Here is a 26,167-nt window from a genome sequence, read left to right on the forward strand (position 1 = left end):
AAAATATACACACAGTTCATGCAGCTCAATATCAAAAAAAACAAATAACCCAATCAAAAAATGGGCAGAAGATCTAAATAGACATTTCTCCAAAGAAGACATACAGATGGCCAAAAAGCACATGAAAAGATGCTCAACATCACTAATTATTAGAGAAATGCAAATCAAAACTACAATGAGGTATCACCTCACACCAGTCAGAATGGCCATCATCAAAAAAATCTACAAACAATAAATGCTGGAGAGGGTGTGGAGAAAAGGGAACCCTCCTACACTGTTGGTGGAAATGTAAATTGGTACAGCCACTATGGAGAACAGTATGGAGGTTCCTTAAGAAACTAAAAATAGAACTACTATATGACCCAGCAATCCCACTCCTGGGCATATAACTGGAAAAAAACATAATTTGAAAAGACACATGCACCCCAGTGTTCACTGCAGCACTATTTACAATAGCTAAGACATGGAAGCAACCTAAACATCCATCGATGGAGGAATGGATAAAGAAGATGTGGCACATATACAATGGAATATTACTCAGCCATAAAAGACAAAATAATGCCATTTGCAGCTACATGGATGGACCTAGAGATTGTCATACTGAGTGAAGTAAGTCAGACACAGAAAGACAAATATCATATGATATCATTTATATGTGGAATCTAAAAAAAGGGTACAAATGAACTTATTTACAAAATAGAAGTAGAGTCACGGATGTAGAAAACAAACTTATGGTCATCGGGGAGGGAGAGGGATAAATTGGGAGACTGGGATTGACACATACACACTACTATATATAAAATAGATAACTAATAAGAACCTACTGTATAGCACAGGGAACTCTACTCAATAGTCTGTAATGGCCTATATGGAAAAAGAATCTAAAAAAAAAAAAGAATGGCTATATGTATAACTGATTCACCTTGCTGTACACCTGAAACTAACACAACACTGTAAATCAACTATACTACAATAAAAAAAATTTTCAAAAATAAAGAAGAAAACCAACAATGCTGGAGAAGAATGGGCTGAAATAGACAATTCTCAGAGAAAGAAATGCAAATGGACCTTAACAGATGTAAGGTTCCTAGCATGACTCATAACAAGGGAAAAAGGTACAAATTCAAATCTATTGAGAGAACATTATTCACCTATCAGATGAGCAAAATTTCAAAGTTTGACAGCATGCTCTGTTGTCTAGGCTGAGCAGAACAGGCACTCTCATTCATTGCTAGGAAAGATTCCTAGCCTTCAAAGAATGAACTGTAATATACACAACAAACTTGATGAGTCTAAAAATAATTATGCTTTGTAAAAGAAACAAGACACAAAAGAGTACATCTTGTATGATTCCATTTATGTAAAATACTAAAACTGGCAAAACAAAACTATACAGAAAGAAAGTAGATCAATGATTGACAGTTCTGGGGATTAACTGCAAGAGAATACATTTAAGACTAAGAAAGTAATCTATATCTTGATTGTAGTGGTGGCTATATTTGTCAAAACTTGTCAAATTATAAAATGACTGCATTTACTTTTATATAAATTATACATCAATAAAGTTGATTTTTTAGAAAAATACTATTAGAAGAGTTAACCAGAATAAAGAAAGGAAGAAAAGGGGAAGGGAAGGGAGGGAGGGAGGAAGAAACAAACTTGGTTCATACCAAACAAAACAAGAAAAAAAGGAAAAGAAACAAAGATCAGATGAGACAAAAGCAAAATAAAGAGAAGACAGTAGACAAACTACATCAGAAATTATACTATGTAAATGGACTAAATATTCCAATTAAAGACAAAGATTGTAGGACTGTCTAAAAAAACAAGATCTAACTATATGCTATTTATAAATGTGAAAGTAAAAGAATGGGAAAAGATATGCCATGAAAACACTAACCACAATGCATTTATGTGGCAATATTAATATAAGCAAACTTTAAGGTAAGAAGTACTACTAGTGATAAAGGACATTTCAAGATCTTAAAATAGGTAAATTCAACACTAAGAAAAACAATCCTATATCTTAAATCTACTAATAGTGTAATTCAAAAAGGTACATGCACCCCTATGTTCATAGCAGCACTAATCACAATAGCCAAGACATGGAAACAACCTAAATGCCCATTAACAGATGAATGGATAAAGAAGATGTGGTACATATACACATGGAATACTACTCAGCCATAAAAAGAATGAAATAATGCCATTTACAGCAACATGGATGGACCTAGAGATTATCATAATAAGTCAGAAAGAGAAAGATACCATATGATAACACTTACATGTGAAATCTAAAATATGGCACAAATGAACCTACCTACAAAACAGAAACAGACTCACAGACATACAGAACAGACATGTGGTTTTCAAGGGGGAGGAGGTTGGGGGAAGGATAGTGTGGGAGGCTGTGGTTAGCAGATGTAAATTATTACATATAGAATGGATAAACAACAGGTCCTACTGTATAGTACAGGGAACTATATTCAATATCCCATGATAAACCCTAATGGAAAAGAATATAAAAAAGAATGTATATATATTTATGTATAACTGAATCACTTTGCTATACAGCAGAAATTAACACAACATTGTAAATCAACTATACTTTGATTTTTTAAATTATTTATTTATGTATTTATTTATTTTTGCGGTACGCGGGCCTCTCACTGTTGTGGCCTCTCCCGTTGCAGAGCACAGGCTCCGGACGCGCAGGCTCAACAGCCATGGATCACGGGCCTAGCCACTCCGCGGCATGTGGGATCTTCCCGGACCGGGGCACAAACCCATGTCCCCTGCACCGGCAGGCGGACTCTCAACCACTGCGCCACCAGGGAAGCCCTATACTTTGATTTTTAAGAAAGTAAAAAATAAATTAAAAGCCTTCCAAATATTAAAAAAGAAAAATAATTAGAAAATACCTAAATATTTGGAAATTAAGCAATGCATCTGTAAATAACCCATGCATCAAAAAAGAAATCATAATGAAAAACTGAAAATATTTTGAATGGAAAGTAAAAATATGGCATAGCAAAATTTGTGGACTAGAGCTGAAAACGATTATAGAAAAAAATTAAAACACTGTCTCTGTTTCTGTCTCTCTCTGTCTCTCTGTCTCTGTCTCTCTGTCTCTCTGTCTCTCTCTGTCTCTCTGTCTCTCTCTCTCTCTCTTTATATATATATATATATATATATATATATATATATATATATATATATATATATATATATATACCTTTTTTTTTTTTTTTGGCCATGCCATGCAGCATGTTAGTTCCTTGACCAGGGATCAAGCCTGCGCCCCTTGCAGTGGAAGCATGGAGTCTTAACCACTGGACCACCAGGGAAGTCGTAGATATATATATTTTAAAAAATGAAAGATTGAGAATGTTTCCTTAGCTTCCATCTCAAGAAGCTAGGAAAAAGAGAACATAAATTAAACACAAAGAAAGAAGAAGGAACAAAATAAAAAAGATAAGAATAGAAAGTAATGAAATAGAAAGCAGATAGAAAATAGAGAAAATCAAAAAGCCGAAAGTTGATTCTTTGAGATTAATATAATTACAAGCCCCTAGCAACACTGAGCAAGATATCTAATACCAGGAATAAAAAGGGGAATATCACTAGAGATCCTACATATATTAAAAGATAATAAGAGGATATTATGAATAATTTTATGTGAGTAATTTTGATAATTTAGATAAAATAAATTCCTTGAAAAAGACAAGTTACCAAAATTTACATGAGAAAATGAAAAATCTGAATAGTGCTATATCTGGTAAAAAACTTGAATATATGATTTAAACCCCTCCTACTCCAAGAAGGAAGAAATATCACCAATCAAAGAAAAATTATATTGGAGGAAAAAAATGAACATTTCCCAACTCGTTTAATGAACCTGGTATAATTCCACCAAAACACATAAGGACATTACAAGGAAAGCAAAATACAGGCAAATATATCTCATGAATGTAGACGCAGTAATCCTAAACAAACAAAAAATCAAAATAAAAACAATCAATATGGAAAAAAAAATAATAATCATGACCAGATGGTATTTATTCCAGGAACGCAAGGTTGGTTTTACATTCAAAATTCAATGTAGGGACTTCTCTGGTGGCACGGTGGTTAAGAATCTGCCTGCCAATGCAGGGGACACAGGTTCGATCCCTGGTCTGGGAAGATCCCACATGCCACGGAGCAACTAAGCCCTGTGCCACTACTGAGCCTGTGCTTTAGAGCCCGTGGGACACAGCTACTGAGCCCGTGCACCACAACTACTGAAGCCCACGTGCCGAGAGCCCATGCTCAGCAACAAGAGAAGCCACCGTAATGAGAAGCCCAAGCACCACAATAAAGATTAGCCCCCGCTCGTCGCAACTAGAGAAAGCCCACAGGCAGCAAGGAAGATCCAGAGCAGCCAGAAATAAATAAATTAATTAATTAATTAATTAATTAAAATTCAATGTAATTCCCTACATTAGCAAAATAAATGAAAAACACCATATGATGAGTATATACCATTATTCAATAATAGAAGCCAAGGCTCCTTCCAGAAAGGACTGAATCTAGGGCTGGGACAGGGAAAATAAGTTAACATAAACCTGGAGTATATTGTAATGTCAGACAGTAAGGAAATACTCGAAAAATGGAGGCTTGCCAAAAGGACACAGAAGCCCAACTGAAAGAGCTCACAATGGCCAAAGCTGGAACAATTTGAGCAACAATATAAGGGCTATAATATTGTATTATAACCTAAATTATAAAGTAAATGAGTTCATACTGACATAAATAATAAATGATTTAATAAATAGAGAGGAGAAACAAATATTTCTTAAAGAAGAATTCCAAACAATATATCTAAATACTACTGTTGGGAAAGGAAGTCTCATGCATGCAATCCATCCACCCCCACTGGGCCACTAAGAGTGGGCCTTGGGCCTGGAACACCTCCTTAACAAGAGATAAAGAGCCCTCACAGCCGTGCCAGGCTTATTGCCTGTGTGAGAATATTCTCCCAATCTCAGACTCAATGAGTGTTTCTTTGTTCTGCTTAAGCATGTATATCAATAGCCAACACCTCCAGTTTTCAGTATTTCAGACTCCATAGGGGAGGTGGGGAGGAGTCCTTCTTCTGTGGCAGGAGAGGGGTACATGTAGGCCAGTTGCCCTGAGTCAGATGGGGGCACCAACCAGCCGTGAGGGACCAACGCACAGTATTGGAGCTGATCTTGTTTGGTCTCTTCTCTGTGAGTAAAGCGTTGTTTGTCCAGTGCTTGACTGCGTTGTGTTTTCCTTGGTGACTCTGATACGCAGCTGCAGTGGGCAGAAGTGTCTGGACTTTTATTCCTGGTGGCTGGCATTGTGATGATCTTTGCTATTCTTTTTAGTTGGAGTCCTGCCCTGGGATTGGTCACTGGTACACAGTGTTCTGCTCAATAACTACCCCCTCTAGGAGATGGAGCATAATATCCCTCCTTTTGTGTGAGCTGGACTTCCGAAGAACACAATATGGAAAGCGAAAAACAGTAACTTTACAGTGGAGAGACCTGGGAGACACTACTGGGACGAAGTAATCAAGCTTAACGTACTAGTGATAGCTCATGTTGATAGTACATACCCTGATTTGATGAGAACAGCACTCCACTTTTGTGATATTCTTCCCCAAATCCTAAAGCTCCAATATAAACATGAGGAAAGCATTAGACAAATCCAAATTTAGAGGCATTCTATAAAATATCGACTAGAACTCTTCAAAATTCTCAAGGTCACTTAAAAAAGACAAAATGAAAACAAATGCCTAAAAAAAAAAAAAAAAAGAAAGAACTGTCCGCAACACTGTAAACCAACTATACTCCAATAAAAAGTGATTAAAAAAAAATAACATATGGACTTAAAAGCCAATCAAAACTGAAGCAAATGATTGGCAATTTAATAAAAAGAAAGAAAGAAAAGAAAGGAAGGAAGGAAGGAAGGAAAGAAAGAAAGAAAGAGAAAGAAAGAAAAAGAAAGAAAGAAAGAAAGAAAGAAAGAAAGAAAGAAAGAAAGAAAGAAAGAAAGAAAGAAAGAAAGAAAGAAAGAAAGGAAAGAAAGGAAAAGAAAGAAAGAAGGGAGGGAGAGAGGGAGGGAGGAAAGAAAGAGGGAAGGAGAGAGGAAGAAAGAAACTCACAGACCAGAGGAGACTAAGGAAACAAGATGACAAAATGTAATGTGGTATCCTGGATTGCATCTTGGGACAGAAAAAGGACATTAGTGAAAAAACTGGTGAAATTTGAAAAATGTGTACAGTTTAGTTAATAGTAACATATCAACCTTAATATCTTAGTTTTGACTAATGTAACTTGGTTATGTAAGATGCAAAACTAGGCAAAAGGGGGTGAAAAGTACATAGGAACTCTCTGTACTATCTTTGTAACTTCGCTGTGAATCTAAAATTATTCCAAAATAAAAAGTTTATTTTAAAAATGGGTAGATGCATGGAAAGAACTGGAATGAGCTTATTTTGCATACTGCTTTAGAGCAAAAAGATACTTTTCAATATCAAAAAGTATAATGTGCATATTTTCCACAAAAGTTTTCTAATTTACAATACTTTCCTTGTAAATCAAAAGAAGTGGCAAGTTCATTTCACCATGACCTAGAAGAAAAGGATGAATGTGTAATCAAAGATCATGTTGCACAGCCTGAATGACTGCAATTATTTTTTAAATGATCTATGTTTTAAATTAGCTTCACTGAAATGTCTTAGATGGATGAACTCAGAATCATAGAGGAAAGTCAGACTTGCCCATCTCCTCTCCCTACAACACACATCTAGTGGGCTCAGAATATGGGCCTCTACCCTGATTTAACTTGTCTCTTCTCCATGACCATTAGACAAGTCACTTCTTCCTGAGGTGTCTAACCACTCAAGTCTGAAGGCCCCTGCAGTGCCAGCTGAAGACCTTGGCGCCCATATTGGTGGGCACAAAGTTGCTCTTCACCCTCCCCACCCCAACTGCTCAGTGACTGGCCAACAGGTGGCCAGGGTCATGCAAGTGGCAGTGTTGCAGGCTCTCTTCTGGGCAGTGACATTGATTTACAGGATGAAAGAGAAAGGACTGTGAGTTTCTGATGTTAAGAGAGTCCCAGGGAGAAGACCCCATCCCAAGGGACTTTCATAAAAAGAATTAATGTGCTGGGTTGCATCAGTTAACCAATTAAGTTTCTCTCCTAAACATAATCATCAAGACAGAAGATCATAAGAGCCATTAGAGGAAATTATCATACCAATCTTTGCTAGGAGCCCTCCCCAAAGAATGTCACAGAAAACGCAGAACCCAGTGAGATTCCTGGTTCCTGACTGTGGGGCACACGCTCCACACACTCTTCCCTGCTCTTCCATCCCTTACAGTCAGTCCCTTTGGTGCCAGCAAGGGGAGACTGACAAAGGCCAGAAGAACCTCAGTGAATGTCGGGGTTACTCCCAGTCCCACTCTGAGGCACACAAGGAGTCTCTAGAGGTCACACCCCAAGGACAAGCATCAAATACACCTCCACAGGAGAATAAAAAATCCCCGTCTTACTTGGAAAGGGCCCAGAAAACAGGCTTTGCAACATCCTCTTTCGAAATGTTTACCGGCACCTCAGCACAGTTGTTCTTGGTGCTGTTCTTGGTCATAGGAACCACCTGCCAAATTCTGAGTCATGTCATCCTGGGTTACCCCTACTTCTCAGCATTCCCTCAAGGCCTGGGACCTGGGCCAGAGCAATGACCACCACAGCTCAGGCCTTTTAGACCTGTCCCCCCTCACCAAATGGACCCCCTTCTCCAGGCCTCTTTCCTCTGCACTTTGGAGTTCAAAGCTGCCTGTGAACATGGATGGTATGGAAGCTCAAAATCAAAAGTGCAGGAAGAGCTACCCAGGTCTGGGGATTTCAGGGTTTGCTCAGGTTTGGAAAGCCTCAGCCCCATCCCATGGGTCTAGTCCACCCAGAGGGCTTTCTGCTGGATACGGCTGAAGCAGGAGGGCTCATCATCTGCATCCTCAAGTACTGAGAAATCTGGGACTATCTTTCCTAGTGCTCAGTTGTTCGTTTACTTCAATACCCTGTAGCCTACAACCACTGATGTATGTGCGCCCCCTCACCCCACCACCACACACACACACGGAGCTCTTCCCATACATCCATCAGGGTAGAGGCTGCGCCTCCACAGGCCATTTGCACAGCTACCATGCGCCGGACCTCTGCGTGGGTAGGCCAGTCCACGCTAGTTCACCTACTGACCCCTACCTGGACTAAAGAGCCTGACGCAGTTCAGCCCGTCTTCCAGCACCCTCCAGCAGAAGGCATGATGCACTGCAGGCCTGAAGATTACCAAGCATCTGTATTCAGCTGAGGACAACCACTCTCACTGATTGCTCCCAGCCTCACCTGGGCCATTGTATTCTAAATTCACGCCCCAGAAGGGGCTGGCTACCTCCCAGCCACCTCCCCATAACTCATTCATTATGATTCCCAGAATCATTCTGGCAGAGGACCCGAGCACAGATGCCAACATATGCAGTCCTTACACACAGACCATCAAACTGTACACTTGCCTTCACCTATTCTCAGCTGTGAACAAAGAACGTTGCCTGCCATGTCAGTAAACAAAGGATGTTGTGGCCATCAAGCCATCAGCCTCTGCGGCCACCCCCAGCGGTGCACCCTGCGGAGGATTCAGGATGGAGAAAAACAGGATACTGGCTCTAGATAGTTAAGATGCATATCAAAAGAATGATTTCATTAAGCCCAGACTCTTGCATCTTCCCTTATAGAGAAAAGCATTAAATTCATTAACTTGAGATGTCTGTTTTTTCTTTAATTAGCAGTAATCTTTTGATGTTTGGCTACCTAGGTGGGGGGGCAGAGGGTTTGTGTTTGTTTGTTTGTTTTGCAAAACTGCTGTATATCCTGGCTCCTCCCTTACCTCTTCAGAATAGTTCCTCAGAGCTATCTGAGAGCCTGTCTCCCAGGCTTAGGTCCTCAGTAAGTCCACCAAACAAAACTTAATTCTCAACTTTTAGGTTGTATGTTTTTTTTTCGGTAGACACTGCAAATAAAACTTCTTTCTCGAGTGGACACTTTGCATGACTTGACCTGGCACTGAGCAAATGTACGATGATATAGCACACCCTGCAGTCTCCTGGTGTGGGTTTCCTCACACTGGCTCTTGGCCTGGAAGCAAAAGTAAGAATCCATGGTGGGGTCAAGACTGAGGACTCAGTGGGCTCTGGGTAAGCAGGGGGATCTGACACCCCCAGCTCCTGGGGATAGTGCACCTAGGCATTGGGTTCTCACTGGGGTCTGCCAGTGTGCTGCCCATTGTTCCTTTGACGACTGCAGAGTGGTGCTGTTTTCATGCCTTTTTGCCCCTCCCAGGATATGACCCAGAAAGGCAGGTCCTTTCCAGAGGCTGGTGCTCAGCGAATGCTCCCAGAAAAAGCTCTATGAAAACTTATTTAATTCTTAGAAGACTCCTCAGTCTGAAATCTGCCTGCGCTGATGGTCCAGTGCTTCCTCAGATCCCCAAAATAAAAGCCACCCTGCCAGACCAGTGGGCTGCCAGACACCTAGGAGTAGTGAGAGCTAGAGCAACCTGTATGGATACATTAGGTTTGGGTCTAACAAGTTCAAACGATTTTGCTAGAGGACTTTCATTAGATGGAGGAGTAGGAAGTGCTGGGAATTCATCTCCCCAGCTAGAGAGAGACAGTTGCCCTGGCAGAATCTGACTGAGGTAACCATTTTGGAATTTCATTGACTCCATTAACATTATATAATGATATTTTTGTTACAGCTTTTAACTTAAAGTCTATTTTGTCTGACATAAATGTAGCTACCCTTGCTCTCTTGGTTGCCATTTTCATGGAATATCTTTTTCTATCCCTTCATGTTGAGCCTCTGTGTGTCCTTACAGCTGGACTGAGGAGTCTTGTAGGCAACGTATAGTTCGCTCTTATTTTCTTACCCATTAAGCCACTCTATGTCTTTTAATGGGAGAATTTAATCCAGTGCACTTAAAGTAAATATTGATAGGTAAGGATTTACAAATGCCATCTTACTGTTTTCTGGCTGTTTGTCGTTCCCTTGTTCCTTTCTTCCTCTCTTGCTGTCTTTGTGAATTGATGATTTTCTGTAGTGGTATGTTTTGATTCCCTTCTCTTCATCCTTTGTGTATCTACTGTAGGTTTTTCCTTTGTGGTTACCATGAGGCTTACACAAAACAACTTATAGATATTACAGTCTATGTTAAGCTGATAACTTCGAATTTGTATGTGATGTGATTTGTAATAAAAACTGTCTTCGGTATTTGTTTTTCTCTTTCTGACTTACTTCACTCTGTATGACAGACTCTAGGTCCATCCACCTCACTACAAATAACTCAATTTCACTTCTTTTTATGGCTGAGTAATATTCCATGCTAACACATATATATGGAATCTAAAAAAAAAAAAAATGTTGTGAAGAACCTAGGGGCAAGACAGGAATAAAGACACAGACCTACTAGAGAATCGACTTGAGGATACAGGGAGGGGGAAGGGTAAGCTAGAACAAAGTGAGAGAGTGGCATGGACATATATACACTACCAAACGTAAAATAGATAGCTAGTGGGAAGCAACCGCCTAGCACAGGGAGATCAGCTCGGTGCTTTGTGACCACCTAGGGGGTGGGATAGGGAGGGTGGAAGGGAGGGAGATGCAAGAGGGAAGAGATATAGGGATATATGTATATGTATAACTGATTCACTTTGTTAAAAAGCAGAAACTAACACACCATTGTAAAGCAATTACACTCCAATAAAGATGTTAAAAAAAAAAAAACTCTTTCACCCCTTTTCTGTCAGAGCTCCTAAAACCCTGGGAGGCGCCTGTGATGAAAGGTGTCTCTTGTTATGTTAATGAGCCGACTTTTGAAATGCATCTAAGGATGGGGGCTTGTTGCCTGAAGAAACGAACAGGTGATTAGAGGGTTGGTACTTTCCAGTCCCATCCCTCTGACCTCAAGGGAGAGGGAGGAGCTGGAGGTTGACTCAACCACCAATTGCCAATGATTTAATCAACTATGCCTATACAATAAAGCTGCCAAAAAATCCGAAAGGGTAGCTTCAGAGAGGTTCTGGGTTGGTGAACACATGGAGATCTGGGGACAGTGGTGCTCAGAGGGGGCATGGAAGCTCCATGCCCTTTCCCCATATCCTTTTGTCCTTTGTGTGTGTGTCTTTTTTTTTTTTTTTTTTTTTTTGTCTGTGCTGCGCAGCTTGCAGGATCTTAGTTCCCTGACCAGGGATTGAACCCAGGCCCTCAGCAGTGAAAGCATGGAGTCCTAACCACTGGACCGCCAGGAATTCCCTCCTGTGCATCTCTTTTATCTGGATGTTCCTGAGTTATATCCTTTTACAATAAACCAGTAATCTGCTAAGAAAAATGTTTCTCTGAGTTCTGTGAGCTGCTCTAGCAAATTAATCAAAGCCAAGGAGGAGGCTGTTGGAACCTCCAATCTATAGCCAGTCAGTCAGAAGCACAGGTGACAACCTGGTCTTGCAACTGACGTCTGAAGGCATGGGGGGAGTCTTGTAGGACTGAGCCCTTAATCTGTGAGATCTGATGCTATCACCTGGGAGATATGAAACAGCAGCAGAACCCTGTGGGGCCCTCCCTGGTACAAATCCTCTTTCTGTGTCCCTCCATTTCTTGTTTGTGAGAGATAGACTTCATTCAGCCTCCTTGACCTTCCCTGAGTTCCAAAAGGCAGATTCAAACAGTTGCTAATGAGGGAAAGGAGGGGGATGCAGAAACAAAGGAGAAGCAGTCAAGAAACAATAATACAGCCTTGGGGCAGGGTTCTGGCTCCTCCTTAAGGAACATACATAACATCTTTTGAGTTCTGCAGGAACTAAGGCCCCCACCCAGGTGGAGGATGGTAACTTCAGGCTGAGCACAAGATTCCTGGAGCACCACCCTGTTACCTCACCACCAACCAATCAGAAGAAAGACACACACCTTGCAGCAGTCACCCCAAGTTTTGCCAAATTTAATAAAAACTTCTCCCTCAAAACCACCAGAGTTTGGGGTTTTTGAGCATGAGCCACTCATTCTCCTTGCTTGGCCCTGCAAAAAAACCTTTCTCTGCTCCAACCTCCAATGTTTCAGTTTGTTTGGCCTCACAGTGTGTCTGACACACGAACTTGAGTTTGGTAACAGTGTGTCAGAATTGAGTTGAATTCTGAACCCAGCTGGTGTTGGAGAATTGCTTGGTGGAGTGAACCCCCAATTGGAAGTGTGATCAGAATTGTAGCACACAAAGACTCAACCCTTTGTCAAATGACAAAACTAAAACAATTTAACAATGAGTTTAATGCCTTTTATTCAAGGGAAAGCAATTCATGGATTGAAAGTGCACAATCTTCACAAGCAGTGGAACACTCTTCCTAAGGGATTTTGGGTAAGAATGAGTTTTATAGAGTATTAAAAGAGGCAACTCAGAAATGCATGGTTGGCTAGGAGGTCCTATTTTCTAAGGTAAGGTAAGCTAGCTAAAGCTGAGTTGGAGGATTGTGATGGGGGGGGGGGGGTGTTGGGTATCCTTGACAGGTGTTTCCTGTTAAGTGCAGGCTGACTTAGGTTTAGATGTGTGATGTGGCTGGGCCACTGGGCAGCCTCCAGTTTGTGGGTGCTGATATATACATTAACTTTATTACTTTTTACTCCCCTGTCCTATTTTTTGTTCTTGATGTCACAGTTTACCCCTTTTTATATTGTGTATCCATTAATAAATTATTGTAGCTATTGTTATTTTTAATACTTTTGTCCTTTTTTTTTTTTTTTTTTTTTTGCGATACGCAGGCCTCTCACTGCTGTGGCCTCTCCCGTTGCCGAGCACAGGCTCCGGATGCGCAGGCTCAGCGGCCATGGCTCACGGGCTCAGCCACTCTGCGGCATGTGGGATCTTCCCAGACCGGGCACAAACCCGTGTCCCCTGCATCAGCAGGCGGACTCTCAACCACTGCGCCACCAGGGAAGCCCTGTCCTTTAATATTTATACTAGAGTTAACTGGTTAATACATCACCATATTATGGTATTAGAGTATTCTGAATTTAACTAAATACCTTTATCAGTGTGATATATATTCTCATATGCATTCATGTTAGTAATTAGCCCTATCAGCTGCTCTCCCAGCCGCCCCCACCCCCCAGTTGCATGGCATGCTTCAGTATTCTGGATGGGGTGAGAAAGAAGTGGATCTCTTTGGCAGCATCCCACACAGCTGGGGAAGCCAAGCACACAATCACACACTCTCACTTTCCCCTGAGGGAGAAATCATAGGCCAGGAAGTTCTCTTTGTGCTGGACTGTGCCTCCGGAGAAGAGTGACGTGAGTAAAGTGAAACTGTTCCACTATCTTCTTCAGTGCATCCAATCTCAGATTTTTTTCCCCCTCTCCATTGGTATGCACAAACCTATCCACTGGCCTCTTGGATGTCCACAAAAGCCTTCTCACCCATGGGTGATTGTCTAAATCAGTGTTCTTTGGAAGACAGATGGTAGAAAACTCTTATTCTGCCATGATGATGACATCATTCTCCTTAACAGACTTTAAAAGATAGACATCACACAAAGTATCTTCTCTGACCACATTGAGATGAAGTTAGAAATCAGTAACAGAAAAAAGCTGGAAAATTCACAAAATTTGTGAAAATTAAACAACACATTCTGAAACCACTATTCGATGAAAGAAGAAATCACAAGGGAAATTAGAAAAGATTTAGAGACAAATGAAAATACAACATACGAAAACTTATGGGATGCAGCAAAAACAGTGCTAAGGGGAAAATGTACAGCTGTAAATGCTTATATTAAAAAACAAAAATGTTGGGACTTCCCTAGTGGTGCAGCAGTTAAGACTCTGTGCTCCCAATGCAGGGGGCCTGGGTTCAATCCCTGGTCAGGGAACTAAATCCCGCATGCCGCAACTAAGAGATTCCGCATGCCACAACTAAAAGATCCTGCACGCCACAACTGAGACCTGGCACAGCCAAATAAATAAATTTTTTTTTAAAAGAAAGATGTTAAATCAACTAACATCACAACTTAAAGATCTAGAAAAAGAACAAATTAAACCCAAATATAAGAAGGAATGAATAAAGACTAGAGAGGGAATTAATTCCTTGGCAGTCCAGTGGTTAGGACTCAATTATTTCACTGCCGAGGGTGATGCTGAAATCTCAGCCTCTGTACACCAGTGCAGAATCAAATCTCGTAGACAGCGTTTTGGGTGAAGTAGAAATGAATAGCTTTATTGCTTTGCCAGGCAAACGTGAAAACAGAGGGCTCCTGCCCTCGAAAACCATGTGTCCCAACCCAGGAGGATTTGATGAGGAGTTTTATAGCAATAATTCAAGGGTGGGGTTGCTGACAAGATTAGGGTGTGTGCAGGGCTTGTACTCCCTTAATCTCAGGTGGTCTCCTAATCTTGATGAGCTTCTCTGGTCCCTTTAATCTTGCCTCAGGTGGTTTCTTGGCTCCTTCCTTGATTAGCAGCCCTTTGGAACTCAGGGAAGGTCATGGAGGCTAGAGTCTTGCCTACAAGAAATGGGGGGCAAAAAGGCCTCTGTGCCCAGGAGCCCCATAGGGCCCCACTTGGTTGCAAGGGCCCAGGTTCAATCCCTGGTTGGAGAACTAAGATTCTGCAAGCCACACATGGTGTGGTCAAAAAAAAAAAAAGACTAGAGGAAAGATAAGTAAAATAGAGAATAGAAAAACTGGAAAAAATTGGTAAAACTGAAAGCTTAGTTCTTTGAAAAGATCCACAAAGTTGACAAAGCTGGAGCTAGATGAACTAAGGAAAAAAGAAGGCTAGGGACTTCCCTGGTGGTCCAGTGGCTAAGACTCTACCCTCCCAATGCAGGGGGCCCGGGTTCCATCCCTGGTCAGGGAACTGGATCTCACATGCCACAACTAAGTTCACATGCCACAACTAAAGATCCCACATGCTGCAACTAAAAAGATCCCACATGCCGCAGTGAAGATCAAAGATCCTGTGTGCCACAACTAAGACCTGGCACAGCCAAATAAATAAATATTTTTTTAAAAAAGAAGGCTCAAGTTACTAAAATGAAATGAAAATGGGGATATTACTACTGATTCTACAGAAATAAAATGGATTATAAGAGTACTATGAACAACTGTATGCCTACAAATTGGAGAACCAAGATGAAATGTAAAAATTTCTAGAAACATAAAAGCTACCAAAACTAAATCATAAAGAAATAGAAAACGTGAATAGACCTGTAACCAAGGAGACTGATCAATAAGCAAATGTCTCTCAACTAAGAAAAGCCCTGATCCCGATGACTTCATGGTGAATTCTACCAAATATTTACAGAACTAATAACATTTCTTCTCAAACTTTTCCACAGGGACTCTCCTCACGGGCCAGTGGTTAAGAATTGCCTTTCACTGCAGGGGATGCAGGTTCGATGCCTGGTCGGGGAACTAAGATCCCACATGCCACGGGGCAACTAAGCCCTCATGCCACAACTACTGAGCCCGCGCACTCTGGAGCCTGCGTGCCACAACTAGAGAGAAGCCTGCGTGCCACACCGAATGATCCCTCATGCCACAATGAAGATCGCGCATGCTGCAACGAAGACCCAAAGCAGCCAAATAAATAAATAAATATTAAAAAAAACACTTTTCCACCAAATTGAATACTTCCTACTCATTTATTTTATGAGTCCAGCATTACCCTGATAGCAAAGTCAGGAAAAGACACTAAAACAACAACAAAGACCTACAGAACAATATTCTTTATGAACATTCATGCAAAAATCCTTAGCAAAATTTCAGCAAACTGAATTCAGCATATTAAAGGAATTGCACACCATAACAAAAGGGATTTATTACTAGAAAGCAATGAGAGTTCAACATACAAAAATTGGTCAGTGTAATACACCACATTAACAGAAAAAAAGGTGAAAGACCCTCATGATCATCTCAATGTAGAAAAAGCATTAGAGAAAATTCAATGTACTTTCATGATGAACACACTCAACAAACTAGGAATAGAAGGAACCTACCTCAGCATAATAAAAGCCATATATGAAAAACCCACAGCAAACATCAAACTTGTATGATCAGGGCACTCGTGATGGCTGTTCTCTTGCTCTCTGTACATCTCCTGCTTGACCAGTCCTTGCCTCACCTAGTCACCTGACTGACTTTCCCTCTTAATTATAGAGCCTAATCAGTAAATGCCTACATACTTGCCCCCAGAAAAGCTAAGTAATTGTTCTAATCTTTAGAACAGAACTATCTCCATTATGATAGTCTATCAAAGGGGTGTGCCCCTCTGCTGGTTTCCCTGGTAACCTTGACATGAATTCCCCCTATAACTGGAAACCTCCCTCTTTCCTAGGTAGCAAAGACTACTACCATTTCCTGCCTGCCTTCTGGGCACACACAGTGGGGTGTCACTCCAGGACCTTGCTTCAGACATGTAAGATTCTCCCTATCCATTAAACCATTGATGTCTCTTGCTGACTCGGGGCTCTTTCTTCTGTCTTGAGGCTGGGCAAGTACAGGGCTTGCAGGCCTGTCAGGTGCAGCCCATAATACTCAGTGATGAAAGACCGAAAGCTTTTCTTCTAAGTCAAGAACAAGGCAAGGATGCCTGCTTTTACCACGTTCATTCAACACTGTACTAGAAATTCTAATCTGAGCAATTAGGCAAGAAGAAAAGACATTCAAATTGGAAAGGAGGGAGTAAAATTATGTCTGTTCACAGATGATATTGAAACTGTGCAACTCAGATTGGGACTTGAACCCACAGTCTTTTAACTGAGATTACACACCTGGTCTCAGGACTTAATGAAACTCAGGTTCTTGATGTCTCATTGAAGAAAGAATTCACTGAGAGACAAAGTGATAGGTAAGAAGTTGATTTATTTAGAGAGCAACACACTCCACAGAGTGTGGGCCATCTCAGAAAGTGAGAGTGGCCCTGAAATATGGTGTGGTTAGTTTTCATGGGCTGGGTAATTTCATAGGCTAATGAGTGGGAGGATCATTCCCATTATTTTGGGGAAGGGGCGGAGATTTCCAGGAATTGGGCCACTGCCTACTTTTTGGCTTTTTATGGTTAGCCTCAGAACTGTCATGGTGCTGGTGGGTGTGTCATTTATCATGCTAATGTATTACAATGAGCATATAATGAGGCTCAAGGTCTACTGGACGTCAAATCTTCTGCCATCTTGGACCCAGTTGGTTCTAAGTAGTCTTTGTCATGTCCTATGGCTATGTCATTCTTTTCAAGTTTGTGCCCTGCCCCCTCCCCGCCTTTTTCAATATGATCGTATATGTAGAACACCTTAAAGATGAAAAAAAAAAACCGTTAGAACTAATAAATGAGTTCAGCAAAATAGCAGTATATAAAGTCTGCACACAAAAACTAGTTGCATTTCTACACACTAACAATCTGAAAACGTAATTACAATAAACAATTCTATCTATAAGAGAATTAATAGAATAAAATATTTATGAATTAACTAAGGAGGTGAAAGACTTGTACAATGGAAATACAAAACATTGCTGAAAGAAACTGAAAATCATATAAAGAAATGGAAACACAGCCCATGTTCATGTATTAGAAGACTTAATATTGTTACGATGTGTCAATACCACCCAACTGTTACCAAGGCTGTTGCCCCAGAATCATACCCCTGCCCCTCCCTCGAATGGAAACCAATTGCTCTTATCTAAGTTTTAGGAGGAAGCTGCAAAGAGAAAAACAAGAACTGGTTGGAACAAACTAGGCCCAAGATGGCGGAAGACTTGACGTCCAGTAGACTTTGAGCCTCATTATACGCTTATTGTAATACATTAGCATGCTGAATGACGCACCCGCCAGTGCCATGACAGTTGACAATTGCCATGACAACAACCTGAAAAGCCAGTATAAAGACAAAAAGTAGTGTTGCATTCTGGGTTCAAACCACACCTCTGTTCTCGGATAAGTCATGAATATTCCTCCCATTCTTTCCAAATCCCTCCCTTTTACTTTGACCCTCCTATACATATGGTGTCTCCACTTGAATTGGGTTGAGAAATTGATTTGCAAACTAAGTTCCTATTTCTCCATTCTTTGGCCATTGAATAAAGCTTGTGCTGTTCTAGTCTCAACACTGGTTTTGTTATTAACTGTGGCAATCTGAGCAGAAAAAGAACCTCCCTGCCTGAGACAAGGGGTCTCAGCCCAGGCTAGGACCGTGGGGCAAGTCCAGGCAACCTATTCAGTAACACAACCAATCTACAGATTCAATGCAATCCCTATCAAAATCCCAATATGTTCTTTGCAGAAATGAAAAACCCATCCTAAAGTTCAAATGGTATCTTGAGGGACCCTGAATAGCCAAAACAATCTTGAAAAAGAAGAACAAAACCGGAGGACTACATTTCCTGATTTTAAAACTCCCCACAAAGCTACAGTAATCAAAAAAAAAAAAAAGTGGTACCGTTATAAATACAAACATATGGATGAATTGAATAGAATAGAAAGTTCAGAAATAATCCCTCACACCTATGATCAGATGATTTTTGACAAGGGTGCAAAGACCATTCAATGGGGAAAAGACTGTCTTTTTATCAATGGTACTGGGGAAACTGAATATCCACATGCAAAAGAATGAAGGTGGACCCTTACCTGACACTATATAGAAAAATTAACTCAAAAAAATCAAAGACCTAAATGTAAGACCTAAAAATATAAAACTCTTAGAAGAAGACATAGGGCAAAGTCTTCATGGCATTGGATTTGGCAATGATTTCTTGGATATGACACCAAAAGCCCAAACAACAAAAGAAAAAATAGACAAATTGGACTGGATGAAAGTTTTTTAATTTTGTACATCAAAAGACAATATTAACAGAATAAAAAGGCAACCCACCAAATGGGAAAGAGTGGCTGCAAATCATATACCTGATAAGTGATCGACATCCAGAATATGTAGAGATCACTGAGAACTGAACAACACAAAAATAAACTGATTTAAAAATGGGCAAGGGCCTTGAATAGACATTTCTTCAAAGCACATGAAAAGATGTTCAACGTCACTAATTTTTAGGGAAAGGCAAATCAAAAGTACAGTAAGATATCACCTCACATCCATTAGGAAGGCAACTATGAAAAAAAAACAGAAAATAACAGTGTTGTTGAGGATTTGGAGAAATTGGAAATCTTATGCACTATTGGCAGGAAAGTAACATGGTGAAGCCACTGTGGAAAACAATAAGGTGGTTCCTCAAAAATTAAAATAGAATTGCTATATGATCCAGCAATTCTACTACTGTGTATATACCCAAAAGAACTGAAAAAAAGATCTGGTAGATTTTTGTACACCCATGTTCATTATTCACATTAGCTAAAACATGGAAGCAAGCCAAGTGTCCAATGATGAATGAATAACCAAAACGTGGTATATACATACAATGGAATATTAATCAGCCTTAAAAAGGAAGGAAATTCTGATATATGCCACAGCATGGATGAAGATGAACCTTGAGGACATTATGTCAAGTGAAATAAGCCAGTGCCCAAAAATCAAATACTATTTGATTCCATTTATATGAGACTCTTAGAGTAGTCAAAAATATAGAGCCAGAAAGTAGAATAGTGGTTGCCAGAGTCTGGAAAGAGTGGGGAATGGGGAGTTAGTGTTTAATGGGTAGAGAGTTTCAATTTTACAAGATGAAAAGACTAATGAAGGTGGATGGTGGTGATGTTTGCACAAAATTATGAATATATTTAATACCACTGAACTATACACTTAAAAATGGTTAAGATGGTAAATTTTGTTATGTGTATTTTACATTAAAAAAAGTCTGAAACAACAAAAAAAAGGGAAACGCTTTGTTGTCACTACCTCGTACAATCCCCAGCCAAGAGTAAATCCTGAGCACATCTACATTTTATTTGACCTCTGTTTAGTTGAGAAAGCAAACTACTGGGACATTGACTTGCCTAGTTTTATTTGGTGAACAAAATCAACTTCCAGAAAGAGATGTCCCGGGAAGCCAGGAATAGGGTGCAAAACTTAAAGGGGTGCCAAGAATCTCAGTAACCAAGGTAAATATTTTAATGTAATATTTATAAAGATAAAAATTAATGTGGGGCTTCCCTGGTGGCGCAGTGGTTGAGGGTCCACCTGCCGATGCAGGGGACACGGGTTCGTGCCCCAGTCCGGGAAGATCCCACATGCTGCGGAGCGGCTGGGCCTGTGAGCCATGGCTGCTGAGCCTGCACGTCCGGAGCCTGTGCTCCGCAACGCGAGAGGCCACAACAGTGAGAGGCCCGTGTACCGCCAAAAAAAAAAAAAAAAAAAAAGTATGTGAAAAAATCCATGATAAAACAACTAAAATTTTTTTTTCAGGTAGTACAATTTTATTACTTAAACTTATAATAGTAAATACCAGAAGAACTAATTAACAGAACCTGCTAAAAGTGGAGAAGTATTTCAACAACCGTTGCAGGTAATTATGAATATTTTCCTTTGAAACTACACCAAAACTCAACAAGTGGTGGGTTCTTAAAGGTCAGTTGCAATGTTGAATCTAAATATCAATGAACTGGGACTTCCCTGGTGGCACAGTGGTTAAGAATCTGCCTGCCAATGCAAGGACACGGGATCGAGCCCTGGTCTGGGAGGATCCCACATGCCATGGAGCAACTAAACGCGTGCACCACAACTACTGAGCCTGCGCTCTGGAGCCCGTGAGCCACAACTACTGAGACTGTGCACCACAACTACTGAAGCCCATGCCGCACCTAGACCCCGTGCTCTGCAACAAGAAGAGCCACCACAATGATAAGCCGGTGCACTGCAACAAAGAAGAGCCCCCGCTCGCTGCAACTAGAGAAAGCCCGCATGCAGCAACAAAGACCCAATGCAGCCAAAAATAAAATAAAATAAATTTTTAAAAAATCAATGAACTTTTTGTACTCTGTTATATTAAAATGTGTTGGCCTATTGTACATTTTGAATGAACGCTGTACCCACGCATTATTATTATAATGAATATAGTTTTGACCTGCAGACCCCTTGCAGGGGTCTCAGGGACCCCAGTGGCTTATGGACCACAGTGTGAGAACCACTGTACAGCTTATACAATCCCTAACCCACTCTCATCATTTTTTTTTTTAGGTTTTCTCTATTTTTTTATTAATGCAGCAGGTTCGTATTAGTCATCAGTTTTATACACAGCAGTGTATACATTCCCACCAGTGTAAATCCCAATCGCCCAATTCATCACATCCCCACCCCCACCCCCCACGGATTTCCCCCCATGGTGTCCATATGTTTGTTCTCCAAATCTGTGTCTCAATTTCTGCCCTGCAAAGCGGTTCATCTGTACCATTTTTCTACGTTCCACATACATGCGGTAATATACAATATTTGTTTTTCTCTTTCTGACTTATTTCACTCTGTATGACAGTTTCTAGATCATCCATGTATCAACAAATGACCCAATTTCGTTCCTTTTTATAGATGAGTAATATTCCATTGTATATATGTACCACATTTTCTTTATCCATTCGCCTGTCGATGGGCATTTAGGTTGTTTCCATAACCTGGCTATTGTAAACGGTGCTGCAATGAACACTGGGGTGCATGTGTCTTTTTGAATTATGGTTTTCTCTGGGTATATGCCCAGTAGTGGGATTGCTGGAAAATATGGTAATTCTATTTTTAGTTTTTTAAGGAACCTCCATACTGTTCTCCATAGTGGCAGTATCAGCTTACATTCCCACCAACAGTGCAAGAGGATTCCCTTTTCTCCACACCCTCTCCAGCATTTGTTGTTTGTAGATTTTCTGATGAACCAATTCTAACTGGTGTGAGGTGATACCTCATTGTAGTTTTGATTTGCATTGCTCTAATAATTAGTGATGTTAAGCCATTTTCATGTGCTTCTTGGCCACCGTATATCTTCTTTGGAGAAATGTCTATTTAGGTCTTCTGCCCGTTTTTGGATTGGGTTGTTTGTTTTTTTAATATTGAGCTGCATGACCTATTTATATATTTTGGAGATTAATCCTTTGTCCGTTGATTCATTTGCAAATATTGTCTCCAATTCTGAGGGTTGTCTTTTCATCTTGTTTATGGTTTCCTTTGCTGTGCAAAAGCTCTTAAGTTTCATTAGGTCCCATTTGTTTATTTTTGTTTTTATTTCCATTACTCTAGGAGGTGGATCAAAAGAGATTTTGCTGTGATTTATGTCAGAGTGTTCTTCCTATGTTTTCCTCTAAGAGTTTTATAGTGTCAGGACTTACATTTAGGTCTCTAATCCATTTTGAGTTTATTTTTGTATATGGTGTTAGGGAGTGTTCTAATTTCATTCTTTTACATGTAGCTGTCCAGTTTTCTCAGCACCACTTATTGAAGAGACTGTCTTTTCTCTATTGTATATCCTTGCCTCCTTTGTCATAGATTAGTTGAGCACAGGTGTGTGGGCTTATCTCTGGGCTTTCTATCTTACTCCATTGATCTATGTTTCTGTTTTTGTGCCAGTACCATATTGTCTTGATTACTATAGCTTTGTAGTATAGTCTGAAGTCAGGGAGTCTGATTCCTCCAGCTCCATTTTTTTCCCTCAAGACAGCTTTGGCTATTTGGGGTCTTTTGTGTCTCCATACAAATTTTAAGATTTTTTTGTTCTAGTTCAGTAAAAAATGCCATTGGTAGTTTGATAGGGATTGCATTGAATCTGTAGATTGCTTTGGGTAGTATAGTCATTTTCACAATATTGATTCTTCCAATCCAAGAACATGGTATATTTTTCCATCTGTTGGTATCACCTTTAATTGCTTTCATCAGTGTCTTATAGTTTTCTGCATACAGGTGTTTTGTCTCCCTAGGTAGGTTTATTCCTAGGTATTTTATTCTTTTTGTTGCAATGGTAAACGGGAGTGTTTCCTTAATTTCGCTTTCATATTTTTCATCATTAGTGTATAGGAATGCAAGAGATTTCTGTGCATTACTTTTGTATCCTGCAACTTAACCAAATTCATTGATTAGCTCTAGTAGTTTTCTGGTGGCATTTTTAGGATTCTCTATGTATAGAATCATGTCATCTGCAAACAGTGACAGTTTTACTTCTTCTTTTCCAATTTGTATTCCTTTTATTTCTTTTTCTTCTCTGACTGCTGAGGCTAGGACTTCCAAAACTATGTTGAATAATAGTGGTGAGAGTGGACATCCTGGTCTTGTTCCTGATCTTAGAGGAAATGCTTTCAGTTTTTCACCATTGAGAATGATGTTTGCTGTGGGTTTGTCGTATATGGCCTTTATTATGTTGAGGTAGGTTCCCTCTATGCCCACTTTCTGAAGAGTTTTTACCATAAATGGGTGAGAATTGTCAAAAGCTTTTTCTGCATCTATTGAGATGATCATATGGTTTTTATTCTTCAATTGCTTAATATGGTGTATCACATTGATTGATTTGCATATATTGAAGAATCCTTGCATCCCTGGGATAAATCCCACTTCATCATGGTGTATGATCCTTTTAATGTGTTGTTGGATTCTGCTTGCTAGTATTTTGTTGAGGATTTTTGCATCTATATTCATCAGTGATATTGGTCTGTATCTTTCTTTTTTTGTAGCACCTTTGTCTGGTTTTGGTATCAGAGTGATGGTGGCCTCATAGAATGAGTTTGGGAGTATTCCTTCCGCTGCAATGTTTTGGAAGAGTTTGAGAAGGACGGGTGTTAGCTCTTCTCTAAATGTTTGATAGAATTCACCTGTGAAGCCATCTGGTCCTGGACTTTAGTTTATTGGAAGATTTTTAATTCCAGTTTCAATTTCATTCCTTGTGATTGGTCTGTTCATATTTTCTATTTCTTCCTGGTTCAGTCTTGGGAGGTTATACCTTTCTAAGAATTTGTCCATTTCTTCCAGGTTGTCCATTTTATTGGCATAGAGTTGCTTGTAGTAGTCCCTTAGGATGCTTCGTATTTCTGTGGTGTCTGTTGTAACTTCTCCTTTTTCATTTCTAATTTTATTGATTTGAGTCCTCTCCCTCCTTTTCTTGATGAGTCTGGCTAATGGTTTATCAATTTTGTTTATCTTCTCAAAGAACCAGCTTTTAGTTTTATTGATGTTTGCTATTGTTTTCTTTGTTTCTATTTATTTCTGCTCTGATCTTTATGATTTCTTTCCTTCTGCTAACTTTGGGTTTTGTTTGTTCTTCTTTCTCTAGTTCCTTTAGGTGTAAGGTTATATTGTTTATTTGAGATTTTTCGTGTTTCCTGAGGTAGGCTTGTATAGCTATAACTTCCGTCTTAGAACTGCTTTTGCTGCATACCATAGGTTTTGGATCGTCGTGTTTTCATTGTCATTTGTCTCTAGGTATTTCTTGATTTCCTCTTTGATTTCTTCAGTGTTCTCTTGGTTATTTAGTAATGTATTGTTTAGCCTCCATGTGTTTGTGTTTTTTCCGTTTTTTTCCCTGTAATTCATTTCTAATCTCATAGCGTTGTGGTCAGAAAAGATGCTTCATATGATTTCAATTTTCTTAAATTTACTGAGGCTTGATTTGTGACCCAAGATGTGATCTATCCTGGAGAATGCTCCATGCACACTTGAGAAGAAAGTGTAATCTGCTCTTTTTCGATGGAATGTCCTATAAATATCAATTAAATCTATCTGGTCTGTTGTGTCATTTAAAGCTTCTGTTTCCTTATTTATTTTCATTTTGGATGATCTGTCCATTGGTGTAAGTGAGGTGTTATGGTCCCCCACTATTATTGTGTTACTGTCGCTTTCCTCTTTTAGAGCTGTTAGCAATTGCCTTATGTATTGAGGTGCTTCTATGTTGGGTGCATATATAATTGTTATATCTTCTTCTTGGATTGATCCCTTGATCATTATGTAGTGTCCTTCCTTGTCTCTTGTAACATTCTTTATTTTAAAGTCTATTTTATCTGATATGAGTATTGCTACTCCAGCTTTCTTTTGATTTCCATTTGCATGGAATATCTTTTTCCATCCCCTCACTTGCAGTCTGTATGTGTCCCTAGGTCTGAAGTGGGTCTCTTGTAGACAGCATATATATGGGTCTTGTTTTTGTATCCATTCAGCAAGCCTGTGTCTTTTGGTTGGAGCACTTAATCCATTCACGTTTAAGGTAATTATCGATCTGTATGTTCCTATGACCATTTTCTTAATCCTTTGGGGTTTGTTTTTGTAAACAATGAAACCTTTTTCTTCTCTTGTGTTTCCCACTTAGAGAAGTTCCTTTAGCATTTGTTGTAGAGCTGGTTTGGTGGTCCTGAATTCTCTCAGCTTTTCCTTGTCTGTAAAACTTTTTTGATTTCTCCCTTGAATCTGAATGAGATCCTTGCCGGGTAGAGTAATCTTGGTTGTAGGTTCTTCCCCTTCATCACTTTAAGTATATCATGCCACTCCCTTCTGGCCTGTAGAGTTTCTGCTGAGAAATCAGCTGTTAACCTTATGGGAATTCCCTTGTATGTTATTTGTCGTTTTTCCCTTGCTGCTTTCAATAATTTTTCTTTGTCTTTAATTTTTGCCAATTTGATTACTCTGTGTCTTGGCATGTTTCTCCTTGGGTTTATCCTGTATGGGACTCACTGCGCTTCCTGGACTTGGGTGGCTATTTCCTTTCCATGTTAGGGAAGTTTTCAACTATAATCTCTTCAAAAGTTTCTTGGGTCCTTTCTCTCTCTCTTCTCCTTCTGGGACCCCTTTAATGCGAATGTTGTTGTGTTTAATGTTGTCCCAGAGGTCTCTTAGGCTGTCTTCATTTCTTTTCATTCTTTTTTCTTTATTCTGTTCTGCTGCAGTGAATTCCACCGTTCTGTCTTCCAGGTCACTTATCCGTTCTTCTGCCTCAGTTATTCTGCTATTGATTCCTTCTAGTGTAGTTTTCATTTCAGTTATTGTACTGTTCATCTATGTTTGTTTGTTCTTTAATTCCTCTAGGTCTCTGTTAAACATTTCTCTCATCTTCTCGATCTCTGCCTGCATTGTTTTTCTGAGGTCCTGGATCATCTTCACTATCATTATTCTGAATTTTTTCTGGAAGGTTGCCTATCTCCACTTCATTTAGTTGTTTTTCTAGGGTTTTA

General features: G+C 39.9%; 1 protein-coding gene across 6 annotated transcripts in view; it reads right to left on the minus strand.

The window, feature by feature from the left end:
- Window positions 1-26,167, minus strand: part of CALCB (calcitonin related polypeptide beta) — a 157,601-nt gene that overhangs the window by 121,247 nt on the left and 10,187 nt on the right. The window contains exon 1 of one of the 6 annotated variants that reach the window (XM_079928707.1): window positions 5,621-6,218. The exons of the other annotated variants lie outside the window; for them this stretch is intronic. The gene's annotated coding sequence lies outside the window, so the exon portion shown is untranslated. Of the gene's footprint in view, window positions 1-5,620; window positions 6,219-26,167 lie in introns of those variants that run through there. 6 annotated transcript variants of the gene reach the window in all.

This window comes from Stenella coeruleoalba, assembly GCF_951394435.1.
Source record: "Stenella coeruleoalba genome assembly, chromosome: 8".
In the NCBI taxonomy this organism is placed as follows: Eukaryota; Metazoa; Chordata; class Mammalia; order Artiodactyla; family Delphinidae; genus Stenella; species Stenella coeruleoalba.